The 15,141-nt window shown below is 40.5% G+C and overlaps 1 protein-coding gene across 2 annotated transcripts in view; it reads left to right on the forward strand.

The window, feature by feature from the left end:
• The first annotated feature begins 1,547 nt into the window (after positions 1-1,547).
• ZRANB1 (zinc finger RANBP2-type containing 1) overlaps positions 1,548-15,141 on the forward strand; it is a 68,972-nt gene continuing 55,378 nt past the window's right edge. For both annotated transcript variants that reach the window (XM_060126793.1, XM_060126795.1), the window contains exon 1: positions 1,548-1,770. The gene's annotated coding sequence lies outside the window, so the exon portion shown is untranslated. The remainder of the gene's footprint in view (positions 1,771-15,141) is intronic.

Consider the following 15,141-nt stretch of genomic DNA (forward strand, 5'->3'; position numbering starts at 1 on the left):
GTTGATGAGTCCTTGAGCAAATAATGTTGCTCCGGGAAGGTGGTGGTTATTAAAACTCTCGACATCACAGGAATGGCTGCAAGGGTAAAATATACCACTGATTAGGAAAGAGGTTGTTGATGAGAGGAAGCTATATCAGGTATTTCTCTTCAGTGGCCATAGTGAAGCTATGAGAATACCAGGCATAGTTTTACTAAATGAAGTCACCATCCGAGTTTTAAAAATCCAGTTAAACTCTGAATAATACATTCTTTCTGTTGAAGCTGAGGCGTCCGAAACTTCAGACGCCTCAGTGCTTTTTGACAGTGCTAAGAAGTTTACAACTTTTAAAGACTCTCTGTGTTTTTACGGTCATTCGAATTCTTGAAATAAAATTTGAAGTATGAAAAATGCAAGGCAAAGTCTCATTGAGAAAAGCAAAGCTCTCCAGCCTGAAAAATATGACATACTCATGGGGTTTTAGTAATTGGGTAAATGATTTAGACTACTTGGCTATATTTACATTAAAAAAAGAAATATATGAAACATCACCATATAACATTCTCTTTGGAACTTTGGCTCATGTAATTCTCCCGGCAGTTTTTTTCCCCCCCATGGCTATAATTTAATCTCTCCCTTACATTTACAATTTACAGTAAAAGCAAACCATTAGAAAATTAGGTTTACCCAATACTAGAGCTAGGAAGTAGTAAAAGAGAGCGAAAAGCAAAGTATCCATGGCTTTTTTAAAAATTAATTTTATTGAGATATAATTGGCATACAACTCTATGGCTTTTCATCATGAATATATGCATGTACTTAGGTAATACATTATAAATTTACACATTCACAAATATAAATGGATAGCTGCCTCGAAGACAGGAATAAAAAAAGACATTGTAAAAAAAAGATATATGAAAATGCAATTGTCTCAACCTAAACATTTATCTTCCCTGGTGTCTTATCAAGAGCTTGAAGCTGTATAAGAAAAAGTGATGCAGAATCTGTCACTAAGTAGTTCACTTGGTGAGACTTGGGAGTTGACTTAAAAGTCGGCTGTAAGAGCAACCTAGACCATACACTAGGAGCTGGGCAGCCACAAGAACGTCCTCCCGGCCGCCCCGGCTGCGTCCCCGTGCCCCGCGCACGCCGCGCCGTCGCCTCCCGGCGTGCCCCGCACGTCGCCGAAGTCCCGCAGCCCCAGCCAACCGGCCGCCGCACAGGGGGCGGGACCCGGGGGCCGGCGCGCGCCGCCGCCTCACAATCGGGGCCCGGCGCCGGCGTGACGTCCCCCTTCCGCGGCCCGCCTTCTGCGCCCGGAAAGAGGCGGCCGACCATTGGCTGCGCCGCTGGCGGCCTCGGGGCCAATGACACGGCGACGAGCGGCGGGGTCTGGCCTTGACGTTGTGCTGCTTGCCGTGGGGTTTTTTTGGCTCCGGGGCCCCTCACCGCCGCCATTAGGAGCCCGCTGCTCCCGAGGCCACCCCCCCTCTCTCCCCCCTTCCCCCCTGTGTCCCCCCGCCTCCGTGCCTGCTCTCCGCCCCTCTGCCCCCGCCTCCGGCAGCGGGAGTCGCGCGCGGGCCCGCGGTGACCATGTCCTGACTGAGGGGAGAGGGCGGAGGCGGCAGCAGCGGGGCGGGCGGCGGCGCGGAGGGAGGCGGAGAGGGGCCGGGCTCGGCTCGTCGCCGCGGGCTGCTCGGGGAGTCGCTGCCGCCGCCGCGGCCGCCGGGCGCCGAGCGTCGGACGGGGAGGAGGAGCAGGAGCTGGAGGAAGAGCCACCGCCGCCGCCAGGTAACCGGGCCCCGGGAGGGCGCCCCGCTGCAGGCCCCTCGCGGCTCCGCCGCGGCCTGCCCGGGCCCCTCGCTCCCTGATGGCGCCCAGGCCGCTGGGTCTCCCGGGCCGTCCGCCAGCGACCCCCGGGTAGGCGTCGCAGGCGAGGAGAGGGGAGGCGGCAAGGTCTGGCTCCTCCGCGCTTCCATCTTGGGCTTTCCCGACGCGGGCACAGGCCCGGGGCTGTGGGAGGGTGGGTCCGCTCGGCTTGTTTACCGACCATGGATCAGCCGCGGCTGGACGCGCCGCCTGCCTTGCCACCTCTCTTCCGCCAGATGACCCCCCTTCCCCCCGACTTCTTTTCCTGCCACCTCCGGGCTGGGGAGTGGGGTTTCTCTCGCCCTCTGCGGTAGGCCCTAAATACTTGGGTCCATCGCCACAAGTTGGTACTGGGCCCCAAACTTCGGTCCCTTGGCCGCTTCCTCTTCGCCTCCCGCGGTGGCCTTCCGTTGTTGCCTTTTCTGTCCTAGAAAGATGGGGGGCGACGGGGGTGGGCTGGGGAGGAGGAGCTGGAACTCGTGGCAAGATCGTCTAGCTCTCTCGCTCGCGATAACGATGGTTCCGTGCAACTCTCTATTATTTTCTCCGCTGTGGTTTGGTGTGGGTCGTTTCACAGACAAAAGGACTGTAATGAATACTTGCGTTAAGCACAAGGGACCAGCAGTTTAGGTTCAGCCTGGAAGTTTGAACCGGCCCATTATCTTTGAGATAACACTGGTGTTTTGAAACTCTGGCTGAGAATTTGGTATTTCAGTCAATTGATTCCATAACTCCGTAGGCTATGAGGTTAAACGCCGTCCCCTCTATCCAATATTTTGGTCTGTTTGCTCACCGTATGATCTGTTATGTTGTTGTCAATAAATTTAATGTACAGTTGAAGAGAAATCTTTACCTCATGGAAACGTTATATAATGAGTGTTTTTTCTAAAGTCTCTTTTTAGTTGACTTCTTTATCACTTGTGCGACCTCAAGGGTACCCATGTTTTGATCAAACGTGGATGACTCAGTGTTCAAACCATAAGCCAGGGGAAACCATAAGGAATATTGCTCTTGGCTTGTGCCAGGGGTCTTAGGAAAGTCATTAAACTAGGTTTGTGAAAAATTAAGCTGGATCTCTCCTCCTGGTTATTAATATTATTAATTAAATGAGGCAGTTGTAAAGAAATCTAGAATCCTGATTCCCCCTTGATTTCTGGATCTTATGATATGCAGTCACCTTCTTATACTAAAGTTTCATAACATTGTTTTTATAGGCTGTTGGGGACTGAGAGGACAGTAATGGCACATTTTAATCTTTGGGGAGGATATTATTTGAATGTCATGAGGGATTTTTATTTCTGTTGATGTTTCAACACCTTTTGTTAATGCTTCAGAACATTGAGACACCCATTTATTTACTCTTGAAATGTGCTTGGGTTAGTATGATGAACTCATTCATGGTAGATTATGGCCTTGATCCAGCTCTGTGTGCTGATAAGGGTTTGGCATATTGCATTTAAAGTCAGAGGATTAGCATAGTTTTGGAACTCATGATCCAGATGTAGGATATTTGAGGTAAATTGCCTCCTGTGTGTAACTGATATAGTGAGAGCTCTTCAATGTGCTTTATACTTATACCGCTTTTATAGTACATGGAGGCTTTAAATAAATGGGAGCTGCAAAAGTAGACCACTGTAGCTTTTTATTTAACTTGGTTCAGCGTTATTATTTGAGCATTGCTGCTCACTTCCCTCCTTCCCCAATAATAAGCTTTTGCACCTGGGCTTTGAATACGTTTTCTCCCAGTGATGTGTTTCACCTGGACTATTTGTGCTCCGCTAATGCCTTGGGTAAATAATATCTTGCACATTTTAACACTCACCTTCTCACATCACAACATAAAAAGTTCCGGAACTCTCCTTGTTACATGCAAAGTAAGGTTTAAGCTCCTTGGTGTGGTTTTCAGGTTTCTCTGTAATCTGGCCCTGATCCATTCTTCAGTCTTAACTCATTTCTTCCCTTTGTGAGTCTTTAGTTCCAGCCAAACTAACTTGTTTGTTGTTCCTGTGAAGTCCCTCCTCTTGGCCTTTCTTTGTGCCTTTCTTTCTGTTTGAAACTCTTTTCTGCTTGTATTCACGGATACTCCCTTTACTCTGGGCCCAGTCTCTTGAGAAGCCTTTTTGACTAGTTCAACCCCAAGGGATCTATTCATACCTCTCCTGTGTGGGACTGTTTTCTTCTTCTTCTTCTTTTTTTTTTTCTTAGCATATGCTAGCCTGGATTTCAGTTTTTTATGTCTTTATTCGGCTTCCCAGTTAGATTTTTAAGACCTTTGAGGAGTGGGTATGAATCCTAAACCATGTATCTGTGGAGACCATATATTAAGCACTGAAAATATGAATACGTTGACAAAGTATTTTGGTTATAGAGTTGTTCTAGAATATGAAGTTTGTACTCCTCTGAGTATTGGAGTTGCTGATTTCAAAGTTGGACTTTGATGGTTTTTTTAAAAAAAATTTATTTATTTTTGTCTGCGTTGGGTCTTCGTTGCTGCGCCCAGGCTTTCTAGTTGTGGCGAGCAGGGGCTACTCTTTGTTGCGGTGCGTGGGCTTCTCATTGTGGTGGCTTCTCTTGTTGCGGAGCACGGGCTCTAGGCGTGTGGGCTTCAGTAGTTGTGGCACGCGGGCTTAGTAGTTGCGGCTCGCGGGCTCTAGAGCGCAGGCTCAGTAGTTGTGGCACACAGGCTTAGTTGCTCCGTGGCATGTGGGATCTTCCCGGACCAGGGCTCGAACCCGTGTCCCCTGCATTGGCAGGCGGATTCTTAACCACTGCGCCACCAGGGAAGCCCGGGCTTTGATGACTTAATGAGACAAAATATTTGAAACCATGGCTGTCTCTAAAAAGTTTTTTTTGGCCAGTATGTTTATATCTATTATTAGCATGGTTCTCTTTCTGTAGAGGATGCTCAACATTTTGATAATGGTGTATGTACTACAGATCTGTAGTTTACTTCAGATTTGAGTTTGGGGCGGTTACTTTGGTTTGAGTTTGGCACCAGTGGCACTGTTGTCATGCCATATTTGTACATAGGTAACATTAAGCATCATGGGCAGGAGACAGTAATCTGCAGTCTCAGTTTGCATCCTTAACCTCAGATGTTGGCAGCATGTGTCATTGATCATGAGGCAGATGAGACTCAGGAGAATGTGTGATTCACTGCTACCTGTCAACACTGTTGGAAGAAACACAAACAAGCCCATCCATAGTATTTTTGTATCCCAAGGATAATTACGTGTAATTATGTAGCACATGGGTGGTTGCTGATGTAGTTGGAGAACAGGTGTGTACGTTCCTCTTGTGTTGTATGTGTGAGTGAGAGGCCTGATGTTTTATGGATACATAGTCTCCTAGCAGTAAATCATCTTGATTTATCCACTGCATCTTTGTGGAAACTTGTGTTCTTCCTCCAGTTCATCAAAATATTTTTTTTCCTCTGAAATTGACTGGTTTTTAGAAACTAGTTTACATAAAAGCTTTTTTTTAAGCTTCAGAAACCTTTTTAGCATAATTGAAGCTAAAATTAATCTGTTAACTTTCCAGAAATACTAAGCATTTTTACTTAGGCTCCTTGCATTTGTAAAAGGGACTTTCACAGAATTACATCAGTAATTTCACCACTTGAGAAATCTGGATCAGTAAGCATTCATTCTTTGCTCTCTGGGAGGGTCGTATTTTGGTTAAGATTAAATTTTTGAAAAGAGTCATTAGTTTGAATTTTAAAGTGGAGGTTGGTCAGGAACATAAAATTTATTTTTCAGGTGCCTAGTGAATTGAACTTTTTAGTAATGAAAAAACTAATTTCCTTTATTTTTTATTCTTTTTTTTTTTGCGGAACGTGGGCCTCTCACTGTTGTGGCCTCTCCCCTTACGGAGCACAGGCTCCGGACGCGCAGGCTCAGCGGCCATGGCTCACGGGCCCAGCCCCAGCCGCTCTGCGGCATGTGGGATCTTCCCGGACCGGGGTACGAACCCGTGTCCCCTGCATCGGCAGGCGGACTCTCAACCACTGCGCCACCAGGGAAGCCCCTCACACTTTTGGCTTTTTATTTTGTACAGTTTGGCAAGTCAGATTTTTATGTGGATTGAATTTACATAAATAAAAAATATTCGAGTGGATGAGGCATTGTTGGAAATCAGTTGCATATATCTCCGTCTTTTAAAGTTTTTTTAACAATAACAGCTTAATTGAGGTTTAGTTCATAAAACAAAAAATTCACACTTTTAAAGTATGGAATTCATTGGTTTTTAGTGTATTTACAAAGTTATGTAACCATCACCACTATTCAGAACATGTTCATCACCCCCAAAATAGACCCTGTACCCATTAGCAGTCATTCCCTCTTTGCCCCAGTTCCTGGCAACAAGTAATCTACTTCTGTCTTTATGGATTTACCTGTTCTGTACATTTCATATAAATGGAATCAAACAATATAGTCGTCCTTTGGTATCTGTGGGGGATTGGTCCCAGGATCCCTCTTGGATCCCCAAATCTAGGGATACCCAATTCCCTCATATAAAATGGCAAAATATTTGCATATAACCTACACACAACCTCTTGTATACTTTAAATCATATCTATATTACTTATAATACCTAATACAATATAAATGCTATGTAAATAGTTGTCAGTGCGTGAAAATTCAAGTTTTGCTTTTTGGAACTTTCTTTATATGACCCTTGGTATCTGGCTTTGTTCACTTCACTTATCGTTTTCAAGGTTTATCCATCTTGTAGCATGTATCAGTACTTCATTCTTTTTTATGGCTGAATAATATTCCATGTATGGGTACATACCACATTTTGTTTATATTTATCTGTTCATTGATTGATGGGCATTTGAGTAGTTTCCACTTTTTGGCTTTTTATGAAATATGCTACTGTGAACATTTGTGTACAAACTTGTGTGTGGACATAAGTTTTCATTTTTTGGGGGGGTATATATTGATACCTAGGATGGAATTGCCGGTTCATATGGTAACTCTGTGTTTAACCTTTGAGGAACTTTGTGACTGTTTTCTAAAGTGGTTGTACCATTTTTGCATTTATACCAGCAATGTATGAGGGTTCCATTTCTCTACATCCTCATCAACACTTGTTATTGTCTGTCTTTTTTATTATAGCTGTCTTAGTGAAGTGGAATCTCCTAGTTTTTATTTGCATTCCCTAATGGCTGGTGGTATCGAGTATCTTTTCATGTGCTTACTGGTCGTTTGTGTATCTTTAGAGAATGTCTACTCCAATCCTTTGCCCATTTTTCAGTTGGGTTATTTGTCTTTTTATTGTTGAGTTGTGAGAGTTTTTTATATATTCTGGACACAAGTCAGATGACTTGCAAATACTTTCTCCTGTTCTGTAGGTTATCTCTTTATTGATGGTGTACTTTGAAATGCAAAAGATTTTAATTTTGATGTCCAATTTATCTGTTTTCTTTTGTCACTTGTGCTTTTGGTGTCATCTCTAAGAAGCCATTGTGTAATCCAAGGTCAAGAAGATTTGCATTTCTTCTAAGAATTTTACAGTTCTTAGCTCTTACATTTAGGTCTTTGATAATTTTGAGTTAAGTTTTGTATATAGTATGAGATAGGGATCCAAATTTATTCTTTTGCAGAGGGCTGTCAAGTTGTCCCAGCATCATTTGCTGAAATTCAGTTAGCTTTAGTAACATAATTATTCTCAGCCATCAATTGATTATTGCAAGACAGTATTCCCTGGATGTATGAAGAAATTATCCTTACTTTGCAGATGGAGAAAAGGATTTCTACTGAGTGTTGCTCATTAAGTTGCAGCAGTACGCTTGTGATTGGAATTCTGAAGGCAAGACCATTTCTGTAATGGTTTTTTGTTGTTGTTCTCGCCGTGAGGCCTATCATTTCTGTAATTTTTAACAAACCACTTTTAAATCCTTTTCTGGTTGGGGTGGGTAATTAACTTCATTTTTTGGTATTTAATGAAGTTAAAGTTTGTTTTTAAACAGGGGAACGACAGGAATTTGTAGAACTTTAGACTAATCTTTGTTTGGAATACTATCCTTTGATACCAGGAGAATATTGAATTGCTTTTTATTGTCTAAATGATTAGTGAGCAACTGTTTTATAGCAAACACTGTTTATAGAGACGTAAAAGTGAATTTTTCAGTTGATCATTAGAAAGAAACCTTATTCCACAAAACTAAGTACTGTGAAGTGGTAAAGAAGTGACTAAATTAGCACAAGACTAGGATTGGGTCAAGAAGGGTTTTACAGAAGTGGGAACATTTGAGCTAGTCTTTGAAGAAGGAGTGACAAGTTTCTAGGTATATATAGAACCAGGTAAGAATGGGAGGTGGGAGTGGGAGAACATCGTGTGCAGAAGCAATTGTAAGTGAAGGCATGGAGATATGAAAATTACATGCCACATATAAGGACCAGCAGAGGGTACAGTATGGCTAAAGCATGTGGATGAGGTTGGAATGGTGCTCATAGCACCTGGATATGAATGCCTTATTCCTTCTCCAGTCCCTGATCCTCTTTTTCCCCTTGAGCTGGTATTGTCAAGGAGCTGGGAAATAGAAAGGAGAAGTGATCCTCTTCAGTGTGGATCATCTTTACAGGTGGGAAGAGGGAAGGGTTCTCTGTCTCTCTCTCTCTCTCTCTCTCTCTCTCTCTCTCTGTGTGTGTGTGTGTGTAGGGGGATTTGTTTGAGGATATTTGTTGTATTAAGCTTAAAATCTGAAGTCCTTGTTTTTATAGAAATTCATTCAAATTAAGTTAATAATTGTTGGGCACCTGCTGTGTGATCTGAGATTGTTTAGGATTTTCAAAAAAGTAGATTACATGAAATACTGTTACAAAGACTACAGAGTTAAAACATTTAGTAACGACTTGTTCAGTGTTAAGCATTTTAGAAAGTAATTGTACTGGATGTTCAGATAACTCTACAAACAAGACAAAGTCTCTGTTACTTGTATTTACATCCTAGTATAGAGAGAGAGCAAACAAGGAAAAACAAAAATAAAAACAAAAAACAAAAAAACCCAAACCAAACCCAAGTAGTGATAGGTGCTCTGCAGATAATATAATGAAAGTAGGGTAATGTGATGGAGAATGACATCAGTCTGGTGAGGGAAAATCTTTCTGAGGTGTTATTTAAACCTAGCTTTTGATGACAAGAGCTGACCATGTGAAAATATGGGGAAAGAGAATTCTAGGCAGAGGAGATTTCTAATACAAAACTCCTATGGTGAAAATGAGCTTGCTTGTAAAAGGAACAGAACAAAATCCGCTGGGGAATTTTAATTTTATTCTGAGTGGGTTGGGAAGCCATTAGAGGATTTTAAGTCCTTGTGTTGTGACCTGGTTTATGTTTCTAAAGGATCCACCTGGCTTCCATGCGAGTATGGTGGATAGAATAGAAGCAGCAAGATTAGTGGGGAGGTTATGTAGTAATCGTGAGAGTTGATGGTGGCTTGGACTAGGGGTATGGTAGGGTAATCTGGAGAAAAATTCAGATTTTGGGATTTGTTTTGGAGGTAGCGTCAATGTCTTGTTGTAGATAGAGACAGTAACTATATACAGTCAGTCCATCTTGTAACCTAATATTCACATTTCGTTCTAGGGAAATAAGTTTTTGTAACTCTGGAAGGCTGTGGTGCATTTGTGAGAGAAAACAGGAGTCAGAATCTGGGCTTTACTTCCTAAAGCTTTGTAAGTGTGGACAAGTCATTTCACCTTTCCTGAAGCCACAGATTCCTTGTCATTAAAATGAAGATATTTGTACTTCAGAAGGATTCTGGGGTACCTTACAGGAAATTACCTGAGGGTTCCGAAGATGAAGTGAAATAATAGAAGTTTTCTGTGACCTGAAGCTTCATATAAAATTTAAGGTGGTGTTATTTCACGCTGACATTTGTTCATAATAATAATTATTGGATGTGGATCTTGACATTATTGGTGTTAGCCCTCGTGTAAGGACAGGAAAGGCATTACCATAATTTTTTCAGATGAAGAGGCTTGGATCTTAACGGTTTGGCCAATATCCCTGACTTAGTAAGAGGTGGAGAGGGACATGAACTCACATCTAAAAAGTGCAGTACATTTTTCTCTATATAAAATAACAAGAGATGGAACTGATCTTCCCATAGTAAAATAAAGTAGATTTCCCCTTAATAATGCTTTGGTGAAAGGCAGTAAATCGCTGAAGGGAAATATTGTAGGATATTCTTGACACACACGTGTGTTTGTGTTTGGAAGGTTCTTTTATGTCCTGTTTAGGATTTTTCACCTTAGTGTTGGGGTGTTGAAATTTTTAAAGTGGCTGAATAACAACACCAGATTTTTTTTTTTTTTTTGGACAGATTACTCTGGCAGAGATATGGAGTATGAAGGTTGGAAGACCAGTTAGAATAATAAATAAAATATTTGAGAGAAATGATGAACTAGGGCTTGGTTGTAGGGGTAGAAAAAACAGACAATTCTTGAGAAATTTTTAGATATAGGAGGCCACATTTACTCTCATATAAAAGGACTGTTGTGTACCTATTTCTTGGTTTTTGTCAGAATAACAATGATGTATGTGAAAGTATTTTGTAAATTATAAGGTTTATTGTGTGATGTGGACATATATAAGTACAAATGTATTTTTCTCCCAGAACTGTTTGAAAGTAAATTGCAGACTTGATACCCCTTAATCTCTAAATATTTCAGTGTGTATTTCCTAAAAACAAGGTCTTTCTCTTATGTAACCACAATAGAGTTATCAAACTCAGGAAATTAACATTGCATGATTAATTCTTATAAGAATAAGATTCTATAAATCTTATTTAAATTTTGTCAGTTGTTCCATTAATATTCTTTATAAAGACAAAAGAAAATCTCAGATCATGAGTTGCAGTCTATTGCCATGTTTTTTATAGGTTCCTTTAACTGGAACAAAAAAGTCCTTGTTTTTCATGATATTGATGTTTTTGAAGAATATAGGACTAGTAATTTCGTAGAAGGTCTCTTAATATTGGCATTTCTGATATTTTTGCATAATCAGAGTCAGAGTATGTACTTTTTAGCAAGAATGCCACAGAGGTGATGTTTTGTTCTTAGTACAACATATCAAGAGGCAAATGATGTCATTACTGGTGTGGTTAACTTTGATTACTTGGTTAAGGTGTCTACCAGGTTTTGTAACATACCAGTTATTGTTGGGAGATACTTGGAGACTATTTAAATATCCTGTTAATTCTCAAATTTTCACCCACTAGTTTTAACATTCAGTGATGATTCTTTTCTGAATCTGTTGTAGAGATTGCCTAATGGTGAATTTCTAATCCAGTTATTCATTTTGCATTTATTAGTTTGATTTCTGTTGTAAGGAAGAACTTTCTCCTCCATTATTTATCTGTTAGTTTGTGTGTAGAGTTTTGTATATTTGTCTTAGTCAGTGCTTTAAAAATCCTTTACTGTTGTTATTTATGTGGATGCTTGAGTTGATCCAGATTTGGCCAGTGTGAGCCCTTCATGCTAATTTCTATCTCTCTCTCTTTTTTTTTTTTTTTTTTGCGCGGTACGCCGGCCTCTCACTGTTGTGGCCTCTCCCGTTGCGGAGCACAGGCTCCGGACGTGCAGGCTCAGCGGCCATGGCTCACGGGCCCAGCCGCTCTGTGGCATGTGGGATCCTCCCGGACCAGGGCATGAACCCGTTTCCCCTGCATTGGCAGGCGGACTCTCAACCACTGTGCCACCAGCGAAGCCCTCTATGTCTTTTTTTAATTAAAAATTTTAGGTGTGAACATATTTCAGATTTTATTTTAATTTTTTAGAGCAGTTTTACGTTCACAGCAAAAGTTCTTGTGTCCTTTTTTTAAAACTTCCCATTATTCTTTGAGAACTGATTTTTTAAAAAAAATGTTTCCTGGATATAGTGACTAAAAAGATTTTTAAAAATAATCTTTAGTTTTTAGAGCAGTTTAGGTTCACAGCAAAATTGAGCAGAAAGTACAGAGGGTTCTTATACCCCCCCCCCACATGCATACCTCTCCCACTGTCAACATCCTGCAACTGAGTGGTACATTTGTTACGTTGATGAATCTACCATGACACATAATTATCAACCAGAGTCCATAGTTTACATTAAGGTTCGCTCTTGGTATGTACACTTTATGGGTTTTGACAAATGTAGAATGGCATGTATCTACCATTATAGTATCATACAGAATAGTTTCACTGCCCTAAAAATCCTCTGTGTTCTGCCTATTCATCCCTCCCCCTCGCCATCCCCTGGCAACCACTGATCTTTGTCTCCATAGTTTTGCCTTTTCCAGAATGTTATATAGTTGGAATCAAACAGTATATAGCCATTTCAGATGGGCTTCTTTCACTTAGTAATATGCATTTAAGGTTCCTCCATGTCTCTTCATGGCTTGCTGGCTCGTTTCTCTTTAGTGCTAAATAATATTTCCTTGTCTGGATGTACCACAGTTTATTTATCCATTCACTTATACTGAACTTTGGTTGCTTGCAAGTTTTGGCAGTTATGAATAAAGCTGCATCCATGTGCAGGTTTTTGTGTGGACATAAAATTTCAACTCCTTTGAGTAAATACAAGATGCACAATTGCTAGGACATATGGTAAGAGTATGTTTAGTTTTGTAAGAAACTGCCGAACTCTCTTCCTAACTTGGCTATAGCACTTTGCATTCCTATCAGCAATGAATGAGAGGTCTTGTTGATCTATATCATCAGCATTTGGTGTTGTCAGTGTTCTGGATTTCGGGCAATCTAATAGGTGTAAAGTGGTATCTCATTGCTGTTTTAATTTGCAGTTCTCTAATGAGGTATTGTTTGCCATCTGTATACCTTCCTTGAAGTGTCTGTTCAGGTCTCTGCCTGTGTTTTAATTAGGTTGTTTATTTTTTTTTTATTGTTGAGTTGCAAGAGTTCTTTGTATAGTTTGGATAACAGTCCTTTATCAGATATGTGTTTTGCAAATATTTTCTCCTATTTTTTTGGCTTATCTTGTCATTCTCTTGACAATGTCTTTTGTAGAACAGAACTTTTTAATTTTAACAAATCTAGTTTCTCAAGTATATTTTTCATGGATTGTGTCTTTGGTGTTTTATCTAAAAAGTCATTGACATAGTCAAGGTCATCTAGATTTCCTGTTAGGTTACCTTCATAACAGGAATTTTATAATTCTGCATTTTACATTTAGGTCTGTGATCCATTTTGAGTTAATTTTTGTAAAGGGTATGAGGTCTGTGTCTAAGAGTCTTTTTTTTTTTTTTTTTGCGTGTGGATGTCCAGTGCTTTCAGCACCATTTTTTGAAAAGACTTTCTTTTTTCCATTGTATTGCCTTTACTTCTTTGTCAAATATCAGTTGACTCTATATATGTGGGTGTATTTCTGGGCTCTCTGCTCTATTCCATTGATGTGTTTGTCCGTTCTTTCACCAGTGTTTTGATTACTGTAGTTGCATAGTAAGTGTAGAAGTCAGGGTAGTTAGTCCTCTGACTTTTTTTTTTCCTTCGGTACTGTGTTGGTTATTCTTACTGTTTGGTTATTCTGGATATTATGCTTCTCCATATAAACTTTAGAATCAGTTTGTCAGTACCCACAAACTTGCTGGAATTTTGATTGGGGTCGCATTGAATCTTTTGATCAAGCTGGGGAGAACTGAGATTTTGACAATATTGAGTCTTCTTATCCATGAACGTGAAGCATCTCTCCATTTATTTAGTTCTCGGATTTCTTTCATCAGAGTTTTGTAGTTTTCCTGATATAGATCTTGTACATATTTTGTTAGATTTATACTTATGTAATTCAGTTTTGGGAGTGCTAATGTAAATGGCTATGTGTTTTAAATTTCAAATTCCATTTGTTCATTGATGGTATATAGGAAAGCAATTTACTTATTTAACCTGTATCCTGCAACCTTGTTATAATTCTGTATTAGCTGCAGGAGTTTTGTCGATTCTTTTGGATTTTCTTCACAGACAAGTCATGTCATCTGCGAATAAAAACAATTTTATTTCTTACTTTCCAATCTGTATTTTTATTTCCTTTTCTTGTTTTACAGTATTAGCAGGAATTTCCAGTTTGACACTGAAAAGGAGTAGTGAGAGGGGACATCCTTGCCTTATTACTGATATCAGCTGGAAAGTTTCTAGTTTCTCACCATTAAGTTAGGTGTAGGTTTTTTTTTTTTTTTTTCTCGGTACGCGGGCCTCTCACTGTTGTGGCCCCTCCCGCTGCGGAGCACAGGCTCCGGACGCGCAGGCTCAGCGGCCATGGCTCACAGGCCCAGCCGCTCCGCGGCACGTGGGATCCTCCCGGACCGGGGCACGAACCCGCGTCCCCTGCATCGGCAGGCGGACTCTCAACCACTGTGCCACCGGGGAAGCCCTAGTCCTTTTCTTGTACATTATTGTGTATCCACATTCTCTGCAACGGATTGGATCCCTTGATTTTATTTCATTTTCTTTGTGACATTCTCCACAGATATATATCATTGGCTGCTGCTTTGGGTGTTGAACGTCCTTCTGGGTGTCCATTGTTGTTTCCACGTAACACGGGGAAACTTGCCTGCTTTTCCGAACAGATTCCGCCTCGCCGCTGTAGTTTCAGCAATCATAAAATTATTCTGTAAAATTGCTATAAAAGTTTGTAAATGCTTACTCTCAGTTTCTCTACAGACTAGTAAACAGTTTGTAGAATATTGCAGGGCCCTGGACCAAGTTTTGAGTAGCACTGTTAATAATATACAGCATACTGCTTCTTGCTCCTTTTCTAATCTTAGCAATCTAAGCCTTAATTCTTAGTCTGTAATAGCATTTTTGTTACCTTCTTGATAGATTTTTAAAACTTTTCATTATGAAAAATTCCAAACATATATACATATAGAGAGACTAGGAGAATGAATTCTCATGTATCCATCACCCAGTTAATAACATATGGCCAGTCTTGTTTCATTTATATTTTTCTTGCTTCTTCCCAGTGGATTATTTTAAAGCAAATTCAAGCCATTTTATAACATTGTAAATAATTCAGTATGTGTCTCTTAAGGGAAAAGTACTCTTTTAGAAAAATAAGTACCATACTGTTAATCACACCTTAACATTTAAACAACTTCTTAATATCAAATCAGTGTTCAAATTAATTTTTAACATGTATATAAGTTTTAATATACACACACCAATAGGAATTTGCTGATTGCATCTCCATGGAAATCAGTTTGTTCCTCTATCCCCTGTGATCCTGTAAACTGGTAGTTAGATCTAGAAGCTTGATCACATTCAGGTTTGATAACTGTTACTATTATTTGGCACA

This window comes from Lagenorhynchus albirostris, chromosome 16 (genome assembly GCF_949774975.1).
Source record: "Lagenorhynchus albirostris chromosome 16, mLagAlb1.1, whole genome shotgun sequence".
In the NCBI taxonomy this organism is placed as follows: Eukaryota; Metazoa; Chordata; class Mammalia; order Artiodactyla; family Delphinidae; genus Lagenorhynchus; species Lagenorhynchus albirostris.